At 44.4% G+C, this 22,551-nt stretch overlaps 1 long non-coding RNA gene across 1 annotated transcript; it reads left to right on the top strand.

Annotated features, from left to right (window-relative positions):
- Positions 1-8,054: 8,054 nt before the first annotated feature.
- On the top strand, positions 8,055-21,220 carry LOC115290100. The gene is made up of 3 exons (XR_003907968.1): positions 8,055-8,225; positions 18,151-18,203; positions 20,460-21,220. It is a non-coding gene; the product is annotated as an uncharacterized LOC115290100 (long non-coding RNA).
- Positions 21,221-22,551: the final 1,331 nt, after the last annotated feature.

Below are 22,551 nucleotides of genomic sequence, written 5' to 3'. Positions count from 1 at the left end.
CTCTGACAATGGGAATCGGAGATTTCAGATTGAGGGGCTATGGGAGATATCCGGTGTGTCTGGGAGTGCCCCACGCTGAGCACTTCTTGCCACTTGCCCTTTGCCTCTCCTCACTCTGTCCCCTCGCCTTCGTGCTGAAGTGGCCTGGGACTGAAAATCAGCCCAGGCAGCACCAGAAGAGTTTTGCAGATGAGATTAAAAGCAAATCAAAGAAGAAAAATTGTGGCTCGGTTTATGTCTTCCTAATTAAAACCCCGCCAGTCTCCCTTCTTTTTCTTTCCAGCTAATGTTACACTAACGAGCTGAGTTTAGTGGCATTTATGTAGATAAAAGTCCCAATGATTGATCTCAATGGCTTGTTAAAATTAGTTTCAGTCCACCATATTGATTTAATTCCATTGCTTGAAAGTGCTAATTAATAATGATAATAAAAGTGTCTTGGCCCATTATTATCAGTGGGCAGAAGGGGGTGGAGTGCGTGTGGGGGGAGAATTGCTGGTTTTAGTGTCACTTACTCTGTCTAAGGGTGGCCTTTGAAAGCTGGCTGAGGGGACAGGAGGCGGGGGGGGTGCAGAAAGAGGTGGTTCCATACTTTCTGGTGTCTAGGAGGTTCCTTGCTGTGGTGCCACAGGCTGGTGGAAAAGGAGAGGGGGGTGTAGACCCGTACAAGTCCTGGGGGAGCAGTGCGCTCTGCTTGTCCTCTGCCTTCTTGACCCCTCCAGAGGTGGGGTGCTGCCGGTCTGGGTGGTTCTTGAAGAAAGTCGAGGGTTTACACTTTAGACTGTTCTAGAGGATGATGAGGCTGGACAGGATAAGGTCAGGGGCTCGCTCTTTAGTTTCCATTGAGCAGCAGACAGCTTCGGTCCAGGAACCTCAGCTACAACCCAGACCCCACGCTGCAGGAAGCCCAGTGGGGGAAAGGAGGGGTCTGGGGCAAGAAGACCAAATGATGAAGAATCTGATGGAAGGAGAGGAGAGAAGGATTTGGGAGAGCAAAGAGAGAAAGTGTCCAAGAAAATGGAGTTCCTAAGGGAGAGTTAGAGGTGTCTTCCAAATTAATTAATTAATTCATTAATTTGTAAAGAAGTCTTTTTGCCTGAGATAATACCTCTGGAGAGGATTTTCACAGCCGCTCTGGGGGACAGGACAGGTGGCGCTGGGAATGAAAACAGCACCTGGAGGAAGGAGCATTCCAAGATGGCGGCAAGTCTTGTGCAAGAAACACCTCCCCAGTGCTGGTAGGAAATGAGAAGGGAGAATGGCTCCTAACGATTTGGCTGCCCCTCCCCCAGCCCTACCTCCTCTGGGGATCACCTGGAGACCACCTACCAGACCTCTCTCCTTGCACCCTTCTCTCTCTAACATGCCCCCACCCCCCCCAACACATCCACCCCACAGACTGCATGCTGGAGAAGCCTGAGTGTCATTAACTATGTACGATGTGCACTTTGGAGTGGTTGGAGGCCTGCTGTCCTTCCTCTGTTGAACTTTATGACCATCAGTGGTCCATGGATTGCTCTCTGAGTACTGGGAAAGGAGTGGAAAGAGCTTTCAGGTCGCAGACAACTGGGGGAGGAAATGGGATGAGAGAGACACAGGTGAGGGGCACATAGCCTCTAGAGATGAGGGGACGGGGACCCACAGAAACAGCCCCCAGAGCCTATATGAGGCCTCAGCAACCTGAGGACCAAGAAGCAGGTTCTTAATTCTGAGGCAGGTTCTGGATCAGCTAGTAGCTGCCTCTTTTCTGGGCTGGCCTACTGGATAGGAATAAATCTGTGTCAGGCAAAATCTGTAGGAGATTTTCCAGCAATTCTGAGCATCACAATCTTGAATGTAATAGCCCAAAATCCACCTGATAGGCATACATTCCTGGAGATGTTCTTTATTGAAGGATTTTGTTTTTATTTATTTATTATTTATTTATTTATTTATTTAATGTTTATTTATTTTTGAGAGGAAGACAGCACAAGCAGTGGAGGGGTAAAGAGAGAGGGAGACACAGAATCCAAAGCAGGTTCCAGGCTCCGAGCTGCCAGCACAGAGCCTGATGCGGGGCTTGATCCCATGAACTGTGAGATCACGACCTGAGCTGAAGCCAGATGCTTAACCGACTGAGCCACTCAGGTGCCCCAGGGTCTTTTTAAAAAATGTTTATTCATTTATTTTGAGAGAGTGAGAGAGAGAGAGAGAGAGAGAGAGAGAGAGCGAGCATGCAAGAGCAAGTGGGGAAGAGGGAGAGAGGGAGGCAGAGAATTTCAAACAGGATCCACACCTCCAGCACAGAGTCTGACGTGGGGTTTGAACTTATGAACTGAACTGTGAGATCATGATCTGGACTGAAATCGAGTTGGACACTTAACTGACTGACCTGCCCAGGTGCCCCTTTATTGAAGGATCTCATGAAGCACCTTCTCCACTTGCAGAAAAGATTAACTGAAAACTCACACTATAGAATCAAGCTATATATGATTTTACTCTACAGTTAACTCAAGCATCATTATATGCAATAATTATATTGTGTAGCTCTGATATTAATTACAATCCATCCTCATTAAGGAATTAACCAAATTATGTGTGGCTGGGGGCAGGGAGGAGGAGAGAGTTTTTATTATGATTTACTCTCGTTTTCTTCTTGCAGGTGATGCTACTCCCCCCCTCCCCGCACTGCCCTCCTCCCCACCATGCCTTGTGTTATACTTATTGCCCCAGTGGTTTGGGTTGGGATATTGTGTTTCTTGCATCAAGGTCCTCATTACTAACCACAGAAAATCATCTGTCTCTGTTTATGCAATTCCTCCAGGTTCGCTTACGAATCTTGATCAGCCATACTCCTTAGGAAGGGCGCTTCCTCTAATATAATCAGCCAAATGCCAACTACTAGCTTTACTTTATATGGGATTTCTATTTGAATGATCCTAGCTTTCTGTTTCTCACTGCCTCCTCCTGCCTGCTGCTCCCGTCTTCAGCACCGTGCCCTGCATGGTGATAGGGTAAAGGGGTTTGAGCTTGACTCATTTTGGGGGAAGAGTAACTTCCAGATTGAGTCCGAGCTTAGAATAGATTGCCTTGGGTAAAAAATATGGGGATCCGTATGTTTGCTTGTAACACTGTTAAGCACCCTCCCTGCTTCAACTCAGGAATATTACTGTTAACTATTTCATACACATGTTTGGATGGGGTAACAATGTGAGTAGTTGGAATGCGGATCCTTGTTGAGATCTTAAATGTAATTCATCTATTTTTTATTTTGTTTTTAAGCAAAACAAAAAAAATTACATATTTTTAGGGTCTGGAATGAAATGTTGGAGAACATAATGTTTTCTCTTACCCCTGGTGCCCTACTGTTCCTTTCCATTTTCCATATCTTCTTGTTTTTTTCATTTTTGTTTTCCTTGTCCTCTTGTGTTTTTCACTTTTTCCTTCTGCCTCTGCAGTCCTAGCCTACTCATCCTGGCTGAGGCTGACCCATGAGGGCTCTCGGGTTGTCTGTGTGGACCATGGGATTGAAGGTACCCTGCAGGGCCAGGGGAGCCTTTGCCAGGGCATAGTGTACTGCGACTGGGGATGTGTTTCCTCCCTGAGGTTCCTGACATTAGCAATGGCAGGTTCCACTTGTCTCCCATGACATGGGTGGGCAGCAGCTGTGGTTTTTTTTTTTAAGGGGACTCAGTGATTTCCCGTTGTGATTCTGGACTGGCTAGTTATGGATTATCTAGTTAGATGGATAGGGCACACAAGATATTCCAACTAAGAGTTTGGAAGTCTGATGGAAGTGAAGGATCCCTGACCGTGCTGAGTGGAGGACACAGTGCAGGGTGCTTGATCCTGGGGGTGGAAGATTGGAAAAGTACCAGGGCCTCCTCATCAGGGGGAGGGACTGTTGAATCCTTGGTGTATCCATGTTCATGGGGTGGGGTGGGAAAAGAGGGCTTGGCCAAAGAAGTTTCTGCAACAGCCAGAGAGAATGATTTAAAAATATCATCTAATTGTTTACAGAGATGGAAACTGGATTTGTTGCCAGATCCATGGAGTAAATCCTGGGTGGGAAACTGGAGGCAAAGAAAGAGATCGGGAGCATGGTTGGTATGGAAGTAGGGAGGCAAGGAGATGGGAGGGGGTGTGCATAAGGCAAGATAGTCCAAGACTTTGTGGCCAGGGCAGAGTGATGGGTGGGGGACAGCTGCACTGTGGCGTCAGTCTGAGTTGATGGCATAGAGTCAAGGTCTCTAGGGGCCAGAATACGTCACAGTTGAACCCCATGGACATGTGTAGTGGATCAAGTTGAAGCCCCAGTCTGGGATGTGTGTAGATGGCACTGCAGGTCAGGGCCTGTGGGAGCAGCAGGGGCTCATGTGGATCCTGAGTGTGGTTGGACGTGAAGGGGAATGCAGATGGGGGTTGGAGCCATGTAAGGAGGAGAGATGAAGGATACTCAGCAGGCTAGCAATTGCGGCTGGTCGTGGTGTCCGGAGCTCTCTCCTGACTTAAAAAAGCCTGTCTGGTACCCACCTTCTGAACTCCAAGCCTGGTGACATTATGTTCACAGGTTGTTAGCATGAAGCCAGTCATGGTGAGAGTATCATTACTGTAGAGTGGCAAATGCCACAAATCAGGGCCTTTTCTCCCCTGGAGGGCTGGTTGTTAAATATTTACCAGCACCCTTCTGGGAGGAGAACCTCTTTCATCCCTCTTTAGTGTTAGGGGGTAGGGCATTGAGGTAGTCTTTATTCTGTGCAATTAGCTCAGATTGCATAAATCGGATGTACTTGGGAGCCTGTGTTTGAGGACCTGGGAGAGAGAGAAGGGGTGGGAGGGGGAAGGTAGAGGGGCTGGCACTCTATGTGACAGCTGCAAAAGCTGTCACAGGGGTGGGGGTGCTAATGAAGACTGATGAAAGTAGCCATCAGCAGCCCCACTTTTAGCCTACTGACCAATCGCCTGGCTTTGTGTGTGGCGTGTGGGCACGGTCACACTGTGCTGGGTAGTGAAAATGGATACAGACCTGTTGAAAAACAAATTGGCACCATGCATCATGAACTCAAAACATGAATACCCTCTGACCCAGTAATTCTCCTTCTGGGAATCTGTCCTAAGAAATTAATCCTAAATACATTCTCATTTTTTTTCAAATCTTTGATACCAAAAGCAGCCTCTTTATAATTAGCAACATTTGAAAGAAATTTGAAATTAATCAAAATGTCTCACTGTAGCAAAATGGTTAAGTGATCTATGGCACATCTTCTTAGTAGATTATTATGCAGTGATTTAAAAGGATGTGAAGAACATGTACCAAACTGTGGAAATGCTTATGATAAGCAGAACACTAAATTGTAGAGGAGCGTTTTTCCAGAGTGTGATTTTGGAATCCTACTCCAGTGTCAAATATATTCGGGAAATGCTTGATGTCATATGTCCCACTTAGGACTTCCCAATGCACATCAACACCGAAGGTTCTGAGAAGTTCTGGGCTTTGACCTACTGCTTCTGAGCTTATTTCACCCTGCAGTTCTGTATCCAACCAACGTTGACTATCATCCCCAAGCATTAGTGTTCTACAGAATGAAGGTTTGGGAAATGGTGACATACTGAATGGTTATAATTACATTAAAATGTCGATCAGAACACAGAAAAAGGACTGGAAGAAAAAAACTGACAAAATGCAATAAGGACCATAGGTAGCAATGGATGGGAAATATATATACATATAGTAATGTTTTATTTATTTTTGAGGGAGAGACAGAGTATGAGTGGGGGAGGAGCAAAGAGAGAAGGAGACGCAGAATCCAAAGTAGGCTCTAGGCTCTGAGCTGTCAGCACGGTGCCCAATGCGGTGCTTGAACTTGTGAACTGCAAGATCATGGCCTGAGCTGCAGTCGGATGCTTAACTGACTGTGCCCTGGAAATATTTTTAAAAAAATCTTTGTGTGTGTGTGTGTGTGTGTGTGTGTGTGTGTGTGTATTTGCCAAAAATTAATAGAATACATTATTCTATTAAAAATTTTTATAAAGCCTTCTCTCTAAGCAAGAATGTGTCTTTCAACAGCTTACAATTTTTTTTAATGTTTATTTATTTTTGAGAGAGAGAGAGGGGGCATGAGTGAGTGTACAAGCAAATACGAGAGGGGCAGTGAGGGAGAGAGAATCCCAAGCAGACACCGGGCTCAGCACAGAGACTGACATGGGGCTCGATCTCACCAACTGTGAGATCATAACCTGAGCCGATATCAAGAGTTGGACACTTAACTGCTAAGCCACCCAGGTGCTTCAACATCCTGTTTTTTTTTTTTAAACAATTTTGTTGGGGAAAGAGTCTGAGAGACAACAGCGGTTGCTTTGGTCAGTAAAAAAGGAAAAAGATTATGTGTGGGTCATTCCTTAGTCTCTCAGTGGCTTTCCTTGCCCGGCTATGTAATACACATAACAGAGCTATGCTGGACAGTTCCACACGGAGGCTGAGAGAATAAATCAGGATGAAACACTAATACTAATATGAGTAACAAAAGCCAATAGTCATGAGTGTTTGTCCTGTGCCAGGCACCGTGCACCATGTTTTGAGTGCTCTGTAGTAGACCCAGGGTGATCATTTCTATGAAATAAGGTAAGTTCCCATGTGTTCCATCTGCTACTCTCTCACTCCTTTTCTTACCAAGTTTTGTGGGTTCTCTTTTAGTATTCTTCCTTTCAGTTCTTTTTGTCCCATCTGACCTAAGCCCCTCATCTCCACTCACTGTTGCCATGGATGCCTCAATGGCCTCAGTCTCTCCCTGGTCTAACCCTCCTATGGGTGCTCCCAGACTGACTAGCTAAAGAAGTCACTTCCATTAATCACCCCCCCTCACTTTACAATATTCCCTGCTTCCCTATAACCTGACCTGGTGTTTAGAACTCTCATATTCTGACTCCAAATGACCTTTCCCATCTGCCACTGTTCCTCTACACTGCTACTCTGCCCATAGCTAATTTGACACCCCTACCACCTACCATCCTAGACCATGCCTTGTGTGTTCCTTCCTCCTGGCCTGTGCCCCCCCTCTCCACCCGCATGTGCTCCACGATGACACCTCTGCAAATCCTTCAGCCCAAGCTCGCTTCCATTCTACATCTTCCCTGACCACGTCTGCCATCTCTTCTTCCACGAATGCTCGCACCAGCAGGTGCTCCCTTTCCCATCTTTGGTGTTGTTGCTTTGGATTATATAATTCCGTTCCTCTTTTTAAACATTTGGGCATCTCTATTCCTCCCTAAACTAGATGATAAATTCCTTGATGATAGGAATCATGGATCTATCTATCTATCTATCTCATATTTCATATGTATATATGAAATTCTCACAGAATCTAGTCCATAGTAGACCCTAGTTGCCCGTTCAATAATCCTTTGACTGATGAAAAAATGCCTATATATTAGGCAATCAAAGCATTATTGAATGGGCTAGATTCTGTGAGAATTTCGTATATATATGAAATTCAATATATATTAAATATGAGATATATGATATATATCCATGACTCCTATCTCATATATATATACATATATATGATATATATATATATACCATATATATATATATATATGTCCCAGCTCTAAGGGTATAAACATATATATATATATATATGGTGCCCAGCTCTAAAGGTATTAGTTTCCTTCTCAGATTTGTAAAAGAAGAATCTTCCTTAAAAGTATAAAGAGAAAGGGGCCAACCCAGGCACAGGGCTGAGAGAGAAAAGTGGCCTTGAAATGCGTCCTGGACAGAAGTTTGAATAAAACCCAGGGCTTTGGTCCTCAATCGGAAATTACCTGGGGCTCTGCTTAAATAATCCAGAGCCTGGACTCCCCAGGTAGTCAGCAGAAACACCCAACGGCAGGGTAGCTGGAGCATGCCGCAAAGAAATTGTGCAGTGCTCATTACAGGATGGAACAATAATAACAATTATGATAATAATGGTGATGGTGATGCTGATGGTGACGCCGATGCTGATGATTAGGCAGCAGCCCCAGCAGAGCCTCCACCGTGGGAGGAGGGATGGGTTTCCTTTTTGTGGCGGAGAGAGTCTGTGGTCACGCATGTGGCGCACCGCCCGGGGGCGGGCTCCGGAGACGCGGGGGCCAGGTCCGGGGTCTGGCCAGCAGGCTTCTGGCCCGCAGAGGAGAGGGAAGTCATTTCCAGTCCCCTTGGTCTTGACTGAAAACAAAGTGAGGGTCCCTGAGTTCTCCTATAAACGGTAATGATAACACAATTATCATGCAAAACAAAAATTAAGTTTAATGGTGCAAAGCCAGGGTGTACTGGGGAGGTAATTCATATTAATTATGTTTGGATTAAAAGCTTATTTCTTTTGTTAGCATCTGCAAGTAGAAACTTAGCTGTTGGAAAAAAATTCGCATATAATTATGGTCTCTTACGGAGGAGCAGTGTTGGACTTAATGGAGCATCCCTGCTCTCTTCAAGCTCCTGGAGAATGGTAATATTTCACATTTTATGAAACACAGAAGAAATAAATTACAGGTTTAATGATAAGAACTACTTGGGCTCATAATGAAATCTGATTGGCCAGTTAATCCACCGAGACTCTCAGATGTGAACTATCCGAAAGGGGTAAAAATGATGAGGAATGAAATTAAATGTAAAAATCTTCACCCGCAGCCTCTTTTGTGGAGGCTGGGGAAACGCCGAGCAGCAGGAGAGAAGCCCCCGGGCTGGGGAGAAAAATCGCTTTACGGAGTGTGGGGAGAGGGGCCCCAGGAAGGAATTTCCCTCTTGCCCTCCCCAGGTTTCCTATGGAAATGAAGCCGGAGATTCTCTGTGGGAAGAAAGGAAGGGGACCCGAGGGGGAAGAACGGGGGCTGCCTGGCATGGGGGTGGGAGTGTCTCCCAGTTGGGCTTCACCTTGAGCGGGAAAGGCAGAGTCCCAAGGAAGCGAAACTTCACTGGGGTTGGGTTGAGTTGATCACATTTGCCACAAACAAGGAAATATTTTGCTAGGATAAGAAGGGAAGGATGTCCCCTGTATCTAAGTGCGAGGACCATGGGGCACCTGGGTGGCGCCGTTGGTTAGGCATCCTACTTCAGCTCCGGTGATGGCGGCACGGTTTGTGGGTTCCAGGCCCTCGTAGAACTCTGTGCTGACAGCTCAGAGCCTGGAGACTGCTTGGGATTCAGTGCCTCCCTCTTTCTCTGCCCCTCCCTCACTTATGCTCTGTCTCTCTCTCTCACTCTCTCCCCAAGATAAATAAACATTTAAAAAAACCAGAACTCCAAGTACAGAGACCATTTCTGGGCCTGAGGCTCATTCCCCCAAGGAACTGAACAAAAACTCCCTGTCCCTTACCCCTACTCCCAGAGCAAGGCCTGCTGCATGGAGATAATAAATGAAAGCTGTCCCGTTTCCCTAAGTAACTTGCCCAAATTCCGTAATGGCCAGGCTAGAAGTACTGCTAGCCACAGTGTTGTTTTGTTTTGTTTTTAATTTTTTTTAATGCTTATTTATTTTTGAGAAAGAGAGAAACAGAGCACAAGCAGGGAGAGGCAGAGAGATGGAGACACAGAATCCAAAGCAGGCTCCAGGCTCTGAGCTGTCATACAGAGCCCAATACAGGGCTTGAACTCATAAGCCGTGAGATCATGACCTGAGCCAAAGTCAGTTGCCTAAGCAACTGAGCCATCCAGGTGCCCCATTTTTTTTTTAAGTTTATTTATTTATTTTGAGAGAGAGAGGGTGGGGACAGAGAGAGAGGGAAAGAGAGAATCCCAAGCAGACTCCGGTGATATCAGCCTGGAACTCCACTCGGGCCTTGATCTCACAAACCATGAGATCATGGCCTGGGCCAAAATCTAGAGTTAGAGGCTTATCTGACTAAGCCACCCAGGCATGCCCCCATCCCTGCCGCCGCCAGTGTTTTGTTTTGCTTTTTTGTTTGTTTTAAGACTTTATTTTTTTTTAATTTTTAATGTTTTTTATTTATTTTTGAGAGACAGAGAGAGACAGCGTGAGCAGGGGAGGGTCAGAGAGAGAAGGAGACATAGAATCTGAAGACAGGCTCCAGGCTCTGAGCTAGCTGTCAGCACAGAGCCTGATGCGGGGCTTGAACCCATGAACTGCAAGATCATGACCTGAGCCGAAGTCTGACCTGAGCCGAAGTCAGACGCTTAGCTGACTGAGCCACCCAGGTGCCTCTATTTTTTTAAAGCAGTGTTACGTTCACAGCAAAGCTATGAGGAAGGCACCAGTGTTTTTCATAAGCCCCCTGCCCCCACAAATGCATAGCTTCCCCCATTATCCACAACCCCCCCCCCCAGAGTAGTACATTTGTTACGATTGATGAACTTGCGCTAGCAGATCATCACAGAAAGATCCACAAAGATTCACTCTAGGTGTTGTACGTTAGATGCACTGAGACAAATATATAATGATGCATTCCAATTATTATAGTAACACACATAGAATTTTCACCGCCTTAAAAATCCTCTGTTCTCCAGCTATACTTCATTCCCTCCCTCCAATGCCTGGCAACCACTGAGTTTTAACCATCTCTGTAGTTTCACCTTTCCCAGATGCCGTATTGTTGGAATCATATAGTGTATAACCTTTTCAGATTGGCTTCTTTCACTGGGTAATATGCATTTAAAGTTCCTTCATGTCTTTTCATGGCTTGGTAGCGCATTTCTTTTTATGCTGAATGGTCTCCCATCATCTGGATATACCACTGTTTATTTATCCATTTACCTACTGACAGACATCTTGGCTGCTTCCAAGGTTTTGGAGATTATGTATAAAATTGCTATGAACACCTACTTGTGGGTTTTTATGTGGAAATGGTTTCAGTTCCTTTGGGTAAATACCAAGGTGTGTGATTGCTGGGTCACATGGTAAGGGTATGTTTGGTTTTGTAAGAAACCACCAAACTCTTTTCAGAAAGGCCACAACATTTTGCATTCCCACCAGCAAGTGTGGGCACAGAGAGTTCCTCCTGCTCCACATCCTCGCCAGCATTCGATGTTGTCGGTGTTTTGGATCTTGGCCATTCTCATAGATGTGTAGAGTATCTTGTTGTAGCTCTCGATTTTTGAGCACCTAATGTGCCAAACAACATGCTGGTACTTTTATGCACACAGTCACATTTAACTCTCCCCAAAACCCTTACCAGAGGCATCATTTTCAAAGGAGCCAAGAATATCCAATGGAAAGAAGACAATCTCTTCAATAAATGGTGCTGGAAAAACTGGACAGCGACATGCAAAAGTATGAAACTCAACCTCTTTCTCACAACCACACACAAAAATAAACTCAAAATGGATTGAACTCTTGAGTGGGAGACCTAAAACCATAAACTCCTGGAAGAAAACATAGGCAGTAAGGCATCTTGACATTAATTGTAGTTATATTTTGGGGGAATCTGATTCCAAGGACAAAGGAAACAAAACCAAAAATAAACAAATGGGACAACATAAAACCAAAAAGCTTTTCTGCACAGTGAGGGAAACCATTGACAAATGAAAAGACCACTTATTGAATGAGAAAAGATGTTTGCAAGTCATATTTCTGATGAGGAGTTAATATCTAAGGTATATAAAGAACTGATACAACTCAATAAAAGCAATAACAATAACATGATTTAAAAAATGGGCAGAGGACCTGAATAGACATTTTTCTTTCTCAAAGAATTTTTTAAAATGTTTATTTATTTTTGAGAGAGAGCAAGAGAGAGAGGCAGAGAGGGAGACACAGAATCTGAAACAGGCTCCAGGCTTTGAGCTGTCAGCATAGAGCCCTACATGGGACTCAAACTTATGAACCACAAGATCATGACCTGAGCAGAAGTTGGACTCTTAACCAACCGAGCCATCCAGGTGCCCTAAAAGGGAGCTTTTTAAAAGTATAATAATGATTTACATTTCTCTAAACAATGGGGCACCCACTGGCACAGCAATGCCTATGACTTAATAAAGAGACTCATGTGTGGTCTGTAAAGGGCAGGTCCTTGGCCATGGCATGACAGGGAAAGGCACAGGAAGAGCTGGCTTCCGTGGGTCTGGGAAGATGAGGCTAGGCTAAGATGGGAGGAAATGTTTTGAAGCCATCTGCTGGGCCAAATCCAGCTTAATCTGCTGTTGTAATTTTGCCTACCACTGAAGAGTTTGAAATAAATATGGGAAGAAACAGTAGGATCTGGTCTCAACATGATAGAGTTTGCATAGACATGGACCTCTTGATCAGAGATAGTGACCCCTACATTTTTTTTTTTAAGTTGTGACCTCCCTGTATTAGTTTGCTCAGGCTGCTGTAACAAAATACCAGTCTGGGGGCCTAAACAACAAAACTTGTTTTCCATTCACTCTTGAAACTAGAGGTCCAACATCAAGGACCTCTCCTTGGCTGCAGATGGCTGTCTTCTTCTCTCTTTCCACATGGTTGTTCCTCTGGGCACACTCCCAGGTGTCTCTTTCTCTTCATATAAGGACACCGGTCACCCATATGACACCAGTCATATTGGATTAGGGCCCACTCATATGACCTTATTTAATCTTACCTATTTCTTTAAAGGCCCTGTCTCCAAATACAGTCATATAGGCTGAGGTACTGGGGGTTAGGGCTTTAGCATTTGAATTTTGAGAGCAACCCAGTTCAGTCCACAGCAACCCCTTGTGTTTGTTTAATTCTAATTATTTGATTTCATGCTTTCCTTCTAAAAAGCAGAAACACAGGAGCCTGGGTGGCTCAGTCGGTTGAGCGTCCAGCTTCAGCTCAGGTCATGATCTCATGGTTCATGGGTTCGACCTCCACATCGGGCTCTGTGCTGACAGCTCAGAGCCTGGAACCTGCTTCAGATTCTGTGTTTCCCCCTCTCTCTGCCCCTTCCTGGCTCATGCTCTGTTTCTCTCTGTCTCAATAATAAATAAACAAAAAAATTTTTAAAGTTTATTAAAAATTTTTTAAAAAATTTTATAAAAAGCAGAAACAAATATAGTCATTTTTAGTGAAAGGAACTAAAGCAACTTTTAGTAAAACATTTTGAGACTTTTGTGGCAAATTTTGAAACAACCAAAAATATTCCTGGGAATGCTGCAAAATCTTGGTGGGGAATCACTGCTTTCTGGACAGTTAGGAAGGAAATAGATGTTAGGAGAGGTATATTTGTAACTCTTGAGGGCTTATGATCTGCCAAGTTAAATATATTGCCCAAGAGAATAACAAATACTCAAGTATTCTAGTTAAGCATATTGTCCAAGGTCACACAGTTCTTAAACAACACCACTGGGATTTGAACCCAGAGTCTGAAAATCAAGTTCAGCTTCTGTCAGGCTGAAGCTTGACTGATTTTTGTAATATACAGCTATGTCTCTGGACCCATTTGCTGATCACTGTTCCCATGGGTACAAAACTTACTGAGCAGCCATCCAACATAAACCCTATTAGGTGATCTATGGAACAAGGGGAACATACACTCTTGTTTTGAAAAACCACTCATGTGATTTTGCTGTTCGGCCCTGCCGTCCAGCCATAGGGGTGGGTCCATAGCCTAGATCAGGGCAATGATATCTTATTACTATGACTAGTGATTGGCTCGGGAGGTGAGCACGTAACACAAACGGGACCAACCAGAGTCCTTCTTGAGGATTTTAAAAACTGAAGCAGGGAGAGAGAAATTCTCTCTTTCCTCTGGGAGTAGGAAGGCAGGGATGGTGGGATAGGGTTGCCGGAGGCCAGGCACTTTTCATGTGGAGAAAAGAATCTGTGCAAGGAGAGAATGAAGTCAACACAGAGGAGCAGAGGCAGGAGATGGAGAAGGAGGATTATTCACCTTTTCTGGGTTGTAGAAATTGTCTCTTTGGTCTGTTAGCTTGGGCCAGGTTTCTGTCCCTTGTAACTGGAAACCCTGACGAATGTGCCCACTTCTGAACAGATCCATGTGAGTGGAAGCAATAGTGTGGTGTGATGAATGTGGAGTGTGTAACCAGGTGGTCTGCTGTCAGTTTTGCTAGGGTATTTCATTAACTACTTGATTTTAGAAGACAGCTTCTCAGAATTTTAGTTTATTTAATTGTAAAATGTAACCATAAGACATGTTCTTTCCACCACCTAGAGTTCTTTTGGAGAGAAATTGAGGTAAAGTATGTGAGCAGGAAATGTAGAATTCTAAGCATGAGGTGATTAAAGAGTGACTTTTCCTCAAGAACGCAAAGGGGAGCTGCCACTCTGGCTACATGTGAGCAACTTCTGCCACAGAAGAATGACACTCAGTGAAACGTTATGAAACATTTGAGGAAAGCCTCCAAAATGAATGAGTGATGATAAAATACATTCTTACACAAAAGGAAACAAACAGCAGAGCTGGCAGCACGGGCTTTAAAACAATCATATTTAATATCCTTAAGGAGATAAAAGAGAACATGATATCCATGAAACAAGAACAGGAAATTATGAAACAAGAACAAATTGTTTTTTACAAAAGACCAATTAGGGAGCTTAGAAATAAACACTATGGTTCCCGAGAGAATGGATACAGGCAAATATTCATTAAGAGACCACCAGCTGCTGGCTGCTATGGATACAGTGATGAACAGAAACAGGTAGGAGGGAGGAAGTAATTTGTGAAACAACCACTCCAATAAATCTAATCTGTGATGCCGCCAGAGACTGTGGTGAGTGGGGATGAGCTTGGACCTCTTCAGGGAGAGCAGAGAGAGCATCCCCAGGGAAGTGGCAGCTGCTTGGAAATCTCCAGTGTGAGTAGGGCTAACCAGGTGAAAAAAGAGGGTGAGAATTTTTGGCAGAGGGTGCAGCCTATTTGGATGTGCAAGTAGAAGGGGAATGACGGCAGGTCAGGTGGGTGGGGCTGGGTGCAGACCCCTAGGGAAGTGAGACTGGGCCTGGGGCAGAGGGAGGGTGGGTCATGCCAATGGCGAGCCATTTTAAATTTGGACTTGAGGCAAACGTCAGTTAGGAAGGTAGCGGGACAAAATCTCTTCTGGCCAAAAGGGCTTTAAAAGCCTCCTTCTGTACCCCGGCCTTCGGAATTCTTTTGCTCAGAGATAAAATGCAGAACTTCACGTGTGAGGAGGAGAGTTTCATTATCACACAGCTCTCAGCTGAAAACAGGGGGAAGTGAAGCCACCCACAGAAATCAAGTGACAGAAACACCAAGAGGCTGGGTGGCCGGGGATGACAGATGAACTTATGGCAAGTTGAGGCTGGATGGCCACCGGTAGTAGTGTGCACACTGAAGGTACCATGACTCCGGCAGTGGAGAGAGGGGAGTAAAGCAACCTCATGAAGAAAGGGACCCAGCAGGAGCAGGGGGGAAAGAGGGTGAGAAGGAGGGGGAGAGAGAGAGGGGCCATGCTTACTTTCAAATGAGCTTTTGGTTCTCTATTGTGGTTTTTGTAAGAACTTGCTTAACTAGTGTTCTGTTCCTAGGTTTCTGTGAATTTCCTTTTAAGGCTCTGTTTGTGTATTTACAAAGAACTCCTTTGTAATTTCCTGAGAAAAGAAAGAAAAATAACGAGAACGGTAACTGTCTCATACTTAAAGCCTGCCCTGCTCACAGTGAGGTAACTCAGGTCTGAGATTTATAACCATGTCTTTCAAAGAAGAAGCTTGACAATTTAGTCCGAAGCAAGGGGCAGGGGTCGGAACTGTCCCTTTCACGGTTAATCTTGATCTTTAGGGAAAGAAGAGGAAGCGACATGTGATAATCCTATGATCTTGATAGTCAGTAACGTGTCTGTATGTTTGGTTCCCTGTGTGGTGTTGGGTTTTCGCCACAAAGTGTGAGTTCAGTCTTTACAAAAACCTTTTCGCATCTTCGCGAAGACATGAAAAGAATTTTTTAAAGACTTACTGGAGATAAACGTTACTGTGTATCTATATATGGAGCAAATCAGGACGAGGCTTGGAGCGCAGGAAGTCTGTGGAAGGACAGGGATTATAAAGATTGGTTGGTTCGTATATGAGAGATGTACCCTGGTGGGTCCATTGCTATTTCTAAGAAAAGGTTAGCTCTGGGAGGGACAGGCTTTCCTCGGCCAGCAAGCTTTCTAAGATGCATACGTATATATGCATGTAAGTGTCATCTGGATGTGTGTGTGTGTGTGCGCACTCGTGTGTGTAAGAGACTGAAGATATATGTAGACAGCTTAAAATACCTAAAGGTGTATTATATACACACACAACTATAAAATGTGTAAATAGACTGTTAAAAAAATTAGGAAACATCCATAGAGATTCAAAATGCACACTAGTATATTAACATACAGTAGAAAGGTTTATGGAAATGTATCTAACTCAGCATTCCTCAAATTCATTTGATTCTGAAACCTCTCTTTTTTTTAGTTTCTTTAAAATGCTTATTTATTTTTGAGAGCATGCGCCCATGTGAGAGAGACAGAGCATGAATGGGGGTGGGACAGAGAGAGAGAGAGGGAGATGTAGGCTCCAGACTCCAAGCTATCAGCAAAGAACCTGATGTGGGGCTTGTACCCATGACGTGAGATCATGACCTGAGCCTGAGCCACCTAGGCACCCCTCAGAAACCTTTCTTTTCTTTTCTTTTCTTTTTAAATGTTTTTTTATTTATTTTTGAGAGACAGACAGAGACAGTGGGAGCAGGGGAGGTTCAGAGAGAGAGGGAGACACAGAATTGGAAGCAGGCTCCAGGCTCTGAGCTAGCTGTCAGCAGAGAGCCCAACATGGGGCTCGAACCCACAAACTGCGGGATCATGACCTGAGCCGAAGTCAGACGCTCAACCGACTAAGCCACCAACGCACCCCTTGGATTGACTCTTAAAGTGAAGATTTTGGAGACCAAAGTGAGCAAAACCAGCAGGACCTCATAAAGAATTATCTTTATTATATTAATCAGAGTCTAGTCAGGAAGACAGAAGCCAACCTAGGTGTTTCAAACAGAGGATATTTAATACAAGGTATAGATTACAAAGATCTTAAAAAGTCAAAGAGTAAAAGAGAGAGAGAGGGAGAGATTAATTCTCAGATAATCTAAGGCTGGAGGACAACAGGGTGATGATGGGGTTTTCAGAATCTAAGGTAGGTCATTGGACGGATCACAGCCTCAGAAGCTGGGAAAATGTAAGAAACGCTATCAGAGGATGGCAGGAGATGAGTGGAGAGATTGAAACAGAGAGAGAGGGAAAGAGAGAAGACAGAGAGACAGAGGGACAAGGACATTTCCCCTCCTCTCAGATCTTGGTTTTCCTGCCAGTCTGGCAAAGCCTAACAGGAAGCGAACTGCAAAGGAAGCTGGAAGAAGCTGTCCGCAGACTTCCAGCTCCATCCCGGGAGAGGGCAGGTGTGGGGCTGAGAGGTAACAGCACACTTGCCACAGCTCATGTTGTGTGGGGCAGTTTTGTAGGGAGCTTCACAGTGACTAGTTGTTATTATAAGGCTATTGTTCTAATCCCAAGGAGCTTTTCAAATAATCACTTTGACCCATACTTCTCTCTAAAGTAATCTGTAGTTTGACTCATCAGTGTGATTGCTTATGGCCGCATTCTCTGTAAAGGAGGACATGTATAACGTTGCTTTGGGTTACTCAAATGAAAGGACAATGAATGTACACACGGAAGTTCATACCAGTAAAACTTATGATAGGAAAAGAAAAAAACACCTGAAAACAATCTCAGTGTTTAACAACAGGTGATGGGCTAAGAGGATTTAGGTATACTCTTTTGATCCTGAGGTGCTTCTTACAAACAGTAAGCGTTAGCTTTCTGCAACAAAGCCTATTCTCACCAATATGTATTGAGCACTTAGGGTGTGCCAGACCCCATAACGAATGATAGTCATGAAAAGACAATGGGACATGGTCCCCTGTTTTATGGTACCTGTAATCCCATTGAGGAGACAGCTGTATAAATATGAAAAAGAGTTTACAAGTTACATAAGAAATTAGAACGGCAAATTTTTATGTATACAAACATGTCTTACATGTATAATAAAGGTAGTAAATTGTTGTAATACAGCTTTTTACAACTATGTAAAATATGTATATATAATGATTGGAAGGGAACACAAAAGAGTGAAAACAATTGTGTTAGAGACACTGCTGTGAGGGTTAATTGCCTGTGTCTACTTGACTATAGAACCCAGTAATTTGGTCCAATACTAATCTAGGTGTTCTTGTATTTTTCAGATGTAGTTGACGTCTACCATTGACCTTATATAAAGGAACGCACCATTGATAAGGTGAGTGGGCCACATCCAATCAGTTGAAGGCCTTAAGATAAAAAATTGAGCTTTCCCTGCCAAGGTCTACCTCAGGACTGCCACAGTTTAACTCATGCCTGAGTTTGCAGCCTTCTGTCCTGCCTTATAGATTTCAGACATGCCAGTCTCCACAATTATGTGAGCCAATTCCTTAAAATGTACCTCTTTATTTCATATATATAATGACAATATTATTATATATTATATGAAATATGTAATACATATACATATATACATATAAATCCCACATACATGTGAGTTAGCTCTGTTTTTCTAACTGATACATTACTAAACTTTTTCTTTTATTTTTCTTTTATTTTTATTTTAGAGACAGAGAGAGAGAGAGAGCACAGGCAGGGGAGAGGGGCAGAGCAGGGAGAGAGAAAAGAGAAAGAGAATCTTAAGCAGGCTTCCGGCTCAGTGTAGAGTCTGATGTGGGGCTCCATCCCATGACCCCGGGATCATGACCTGAGCCGAAATCAAGAGTCGGATGCTCTGCTGACTGAGCCATCAGGTGCCCCTTTTTAACAGTCCTTAAGTTAATGTTGGTTTAACCATATACATTTCCTCATAGTGTTTTCTGTCTTTACTGTAACTAGACTCCCGTTGGACATGTTCTCTCAACCCTCCAACAACATCATCTGATAGTTAGCCCACAGGGACCATAGACCCTGGTTGGTCTATGAAGGCAGAATTTAATGAAGATGAGGCCAGATATATTAGCTTGCATGCTTTCTTTTTTCCCCTCAAAACTGGCTACTGAGTATACCATTGGCTGCCCTCAGTCTCAAGGCCAGAGCAGATCATCGAGGGACAGCTGGCCATTAGGGACAGTCTCTTAGGCGACATGGAGGTTAGCTAAGACTAGCACAGAAGTCTCAGGAGCACTAGGACCTTTTGAGTTCCTCCATCTCCACCCTGTCTAAAAGGGGATTGGAGAGTGAACTCTGTTCAATTCTCCAGCCTGAAGCTACATCTTGAGAGGCAGCGCCGTCAACAGAGGACGGGCTCTGGGGACGGTACATGGGATTCCGGCCTCAGCTCAACTCCTCTCTGGCTGGGTGGCTATAGCCAAGGTACTTAACCACTCCATGACTCAGTTTCCTCATCTGTAAATGGAGACAGTGGTTCAGTGAAAGCTGCAGGGTTGTGGTGAAGATGTTTTTTATAGGATGGAAATTTCCTAGCTCAGAGCAGTGGTCCCACGCATGGCAATGTCTGTTACCATAATATCCTTGAGGGTGCGGGTAGACCTTGGAAAAGACTTCTGACACATGTCAGCCACCCCAGAAATAGAGATCGGGGCCCATCCCCAGCTCCAGGGTCTGACTCAGACTAAAGAAATCATGTTTGCAAAGCACACTGAACTCTCAAAAGAAACATGGATTTTTCTGTCATTTAACATCACTACCATGTTAGCAGAGAATAATAGATGACTCAACTCTACAAATAAATTGAGAAAATTTATCATCACCCGGAAATTTTGTTTTTGCAGTTTTCCCCTTTTTCCAGGAAGGAGGCAGTAAATAGCTTTTCCCCCTCTTCCTCCCTTAATTTAGCACTTTATTTTTACTTATTTAAAATTTTCTAAAATGTTTATTTATTTTTGAGAGAGAGAGAGACAGACAGACAGACAGACAGAGTGTGAGCAGGGGAGGGGCAGAGAGAGAGGAGACACAGGATCTGAAGACAGGCTCCAGGCTCTGAGCTGTCAGCACAGAGCCCGACATGGGGCTCGAACCCACAAACTGTGAGATCATGACCTGAGCTGATGTTGGACGCTTAACCAACTGAGCCACCCAGGCGCCTCTAGTGCTTTATTTTTAATTATCCTGGGCCAGTGCCTATTTGCGCCGCAGTAACCAGGTTCTCCTAGGCCAAGGACTCATCTCTAGTTAGCTTCGTGTATCTGCATGTGGATTATCCACTTAATGAAGCATCTGCCAGGAAAGTTTTAATCCCAGCCTGGCTTTCTCCTCTTCCCTCTTCCCTCCTCCCCCTCGCTCAGCCCTCACCCAGCTGATGTGTGCTTAGGAAATGCAAACTAATTTTAAAATTCGCTGGAGCAAAACATGATTAGAATGGTTAAGTCTGCTGCCAAAAATAAAATCAGCTAATGCATTCCATATATTTAGATTTCCAAAATTAAGTTGAAATGATGCTTAGTTCATCCAAAGTTTGGGTTTATGCACATCACCCCATATCGCTGCTAGCTGACCCTACTTTTTCTGGCAGTGACGTTGGCTCTCCTGTAAATGGCATCACCTTTTCCATGGCCCGTGGTGATGGTTCTACTCTCCCATCCTGCTGAAAGTGAGGTCAGGAGCCCCATTCAAGATGGCGGAGGAGTCTCGTGGGAGCCGGGGAGAAGGGCAAGAGAAGAGACACCAGGCAGCAATGTGGTCTAAACAAAGACCTTCCCATTCTTCAGGCCCCTCTCCCCTGCCTGGCCCGAAAGTCAGGCATCCAGCTGGGCGCTGGTACTGCAAGAGATACAACTGTGACGCTGAACACATGGTGCTGCCTTCGAGGAGCTCACAGTGTGTCTGGGAGACAAGATCATTGGAGCAGCATAGCACACATTACAGAATGCAATTAACGCTAACCTGTGTGGCAGAGACCATGAGGACAAACTCGAGGGACAGATCACCAATGAGGCTGGAGGTGTTTTCATGATGGAGGAGGTGCCTGGGTTGTGAGTAGCCTTGGCCAAAGGGAAAGGGACGCCATTTCTGGTGAAAGAATCCACCTGAGTGGGTTCGAGAATGCAAACAGAGGTGAGGTGGTGTGGGACAGAAAAGACTGGACCAGACGCACCAGGGCAGGGAGCTGTAGAGACTCTTTTGGGTGCAAGAAATAGAAAATAATCTGATCTAATTTAAGGAAAAAAGGAAAATTTATTTTAAGGCTACAAGGGAGTCTCATGGGACCTGAGAGAGAGCCCAGCTCACCACAGCTGGGACTTGGACATATTAAAATAATTTTTGATGAATTTTTACCCTTGTAGTTTTCTCTTCCGCTATTCCTAACTTATTTTTTTTTACACGTCCTTACATTATTTTCTCCTTAAGAAAGAGGCCCAGGGGCACCTGGGTGGTTCGGTCAGTTAAGTGTCCGACTTTGGCTCAGGTCATGATCTCAGGGTTGGTGAGTTTGAGCCCCACATTGGGTTCTGAGCTGACAGTGTGGAGTCTGTTTGGGGTTCTCTCTCTCCCTCTCTCTCTCTGCCCCTCCCCGACTAATGCTTTCTCTCTCTCTGAAAATAAATAAACTAAAAAAAAAAAGAGGCCCATGCTGACCTTCAGTCAATGGATCCTTACTCCTGGAGAAGTCTTGCGCCCCATACTAACTGAGTGGTGAATTTTAATGATCATCTATGTGTTCTAAGACAAAATAAATATGTTTAAAAAAACAAAAAGAAAGAGGATGATTTGGCTAACACATTTTTTCCTTTACATTTTCTCTCTGTCTCTTTCTGTTGACTTATTTTGGTGTTTTCCCCTCTTTTAATACATTAGAAGAATGCCCCAATGTGTCTTATCTTCCAGTGAACACAAGACTTCCTTTACATGGAACTGAAATTCAGCTTTTGTTTGAATAATGGAGGGCTCATGGCTTTGTAAGGCATCCCATTTCACTGTTGGCTTAACTTGCTGGGGAGTTCATTCTAAAATTATAATGATGTAATTGTAGGAGTCTGTGACTTGTATATACTACCCATCAACAGAGAGCTTTGAGTCTGTCATTCTTTTGTTCTAACTCCCTGAATGGTGCTAAACCACTTTGTAAATAAAGAAAAGGGAAAAGGAGAAGTTCTTTTAAGATACAAGGGAGTCTTCTGGGACTCATGGACCCAAAGTGTGTATGGAAAATAATAATCAGGATCCAGGAAGCTCTTACTGAATCTCTTGTCTACGCCTCTCTGCAGATGTATCTGCTTGGGCATTTGGGTTTTCCTTGCTTATCTCGGATGGTGGCTGCTTCACCAACTTAGGTTCACTCTTTCCCTTTCCCGCCCTCTGGCTGTTATTCTGCCCCAATTCCAAACTCCTGAAAGAAAGAGAACCAACTAGTCTAGGCCTGGTCAGACCAATTATGAGGCAGGTGAGGTGGTGCACATCACATAGTGTGAGTGAAAACAGGGCTGCTGGTGCCCCTCCTGGTGTGGGGGAGGGGAGGGCAGTCCTAGAGAAGGAAATCCCTTGATTCACCGGGTAAGATTAGGAAAGACAGGCCTCCAGCTGTGGGCTTCTTTCAGTCTTTGAGGAAAACCAGGTGAAAATATTTCAGTTGGCTGGAATTCTAGAGGGTTACCCTACTATCAGTA

The sequence above is a fragment of the Suricata suricatta genome, chromosome 1, assembly GCF_006229205.1.
Source record: "Suricata suricatta isolate VVHF042 chromosome 1, meerkat_22Aug2017_6uvM2_HiC, whole genome shotgun sequence".
Lineage (NCBI taxonomy): Eukaryota > Metazoa > Chordata > Mammalia > Carnivora > Herpestidae > Suricata > Suricata suricatta.
Note: the sequence above shows the minus strand (reverse complement) of the source record. Positions and strands in the feature narration are given on the sequence as shown.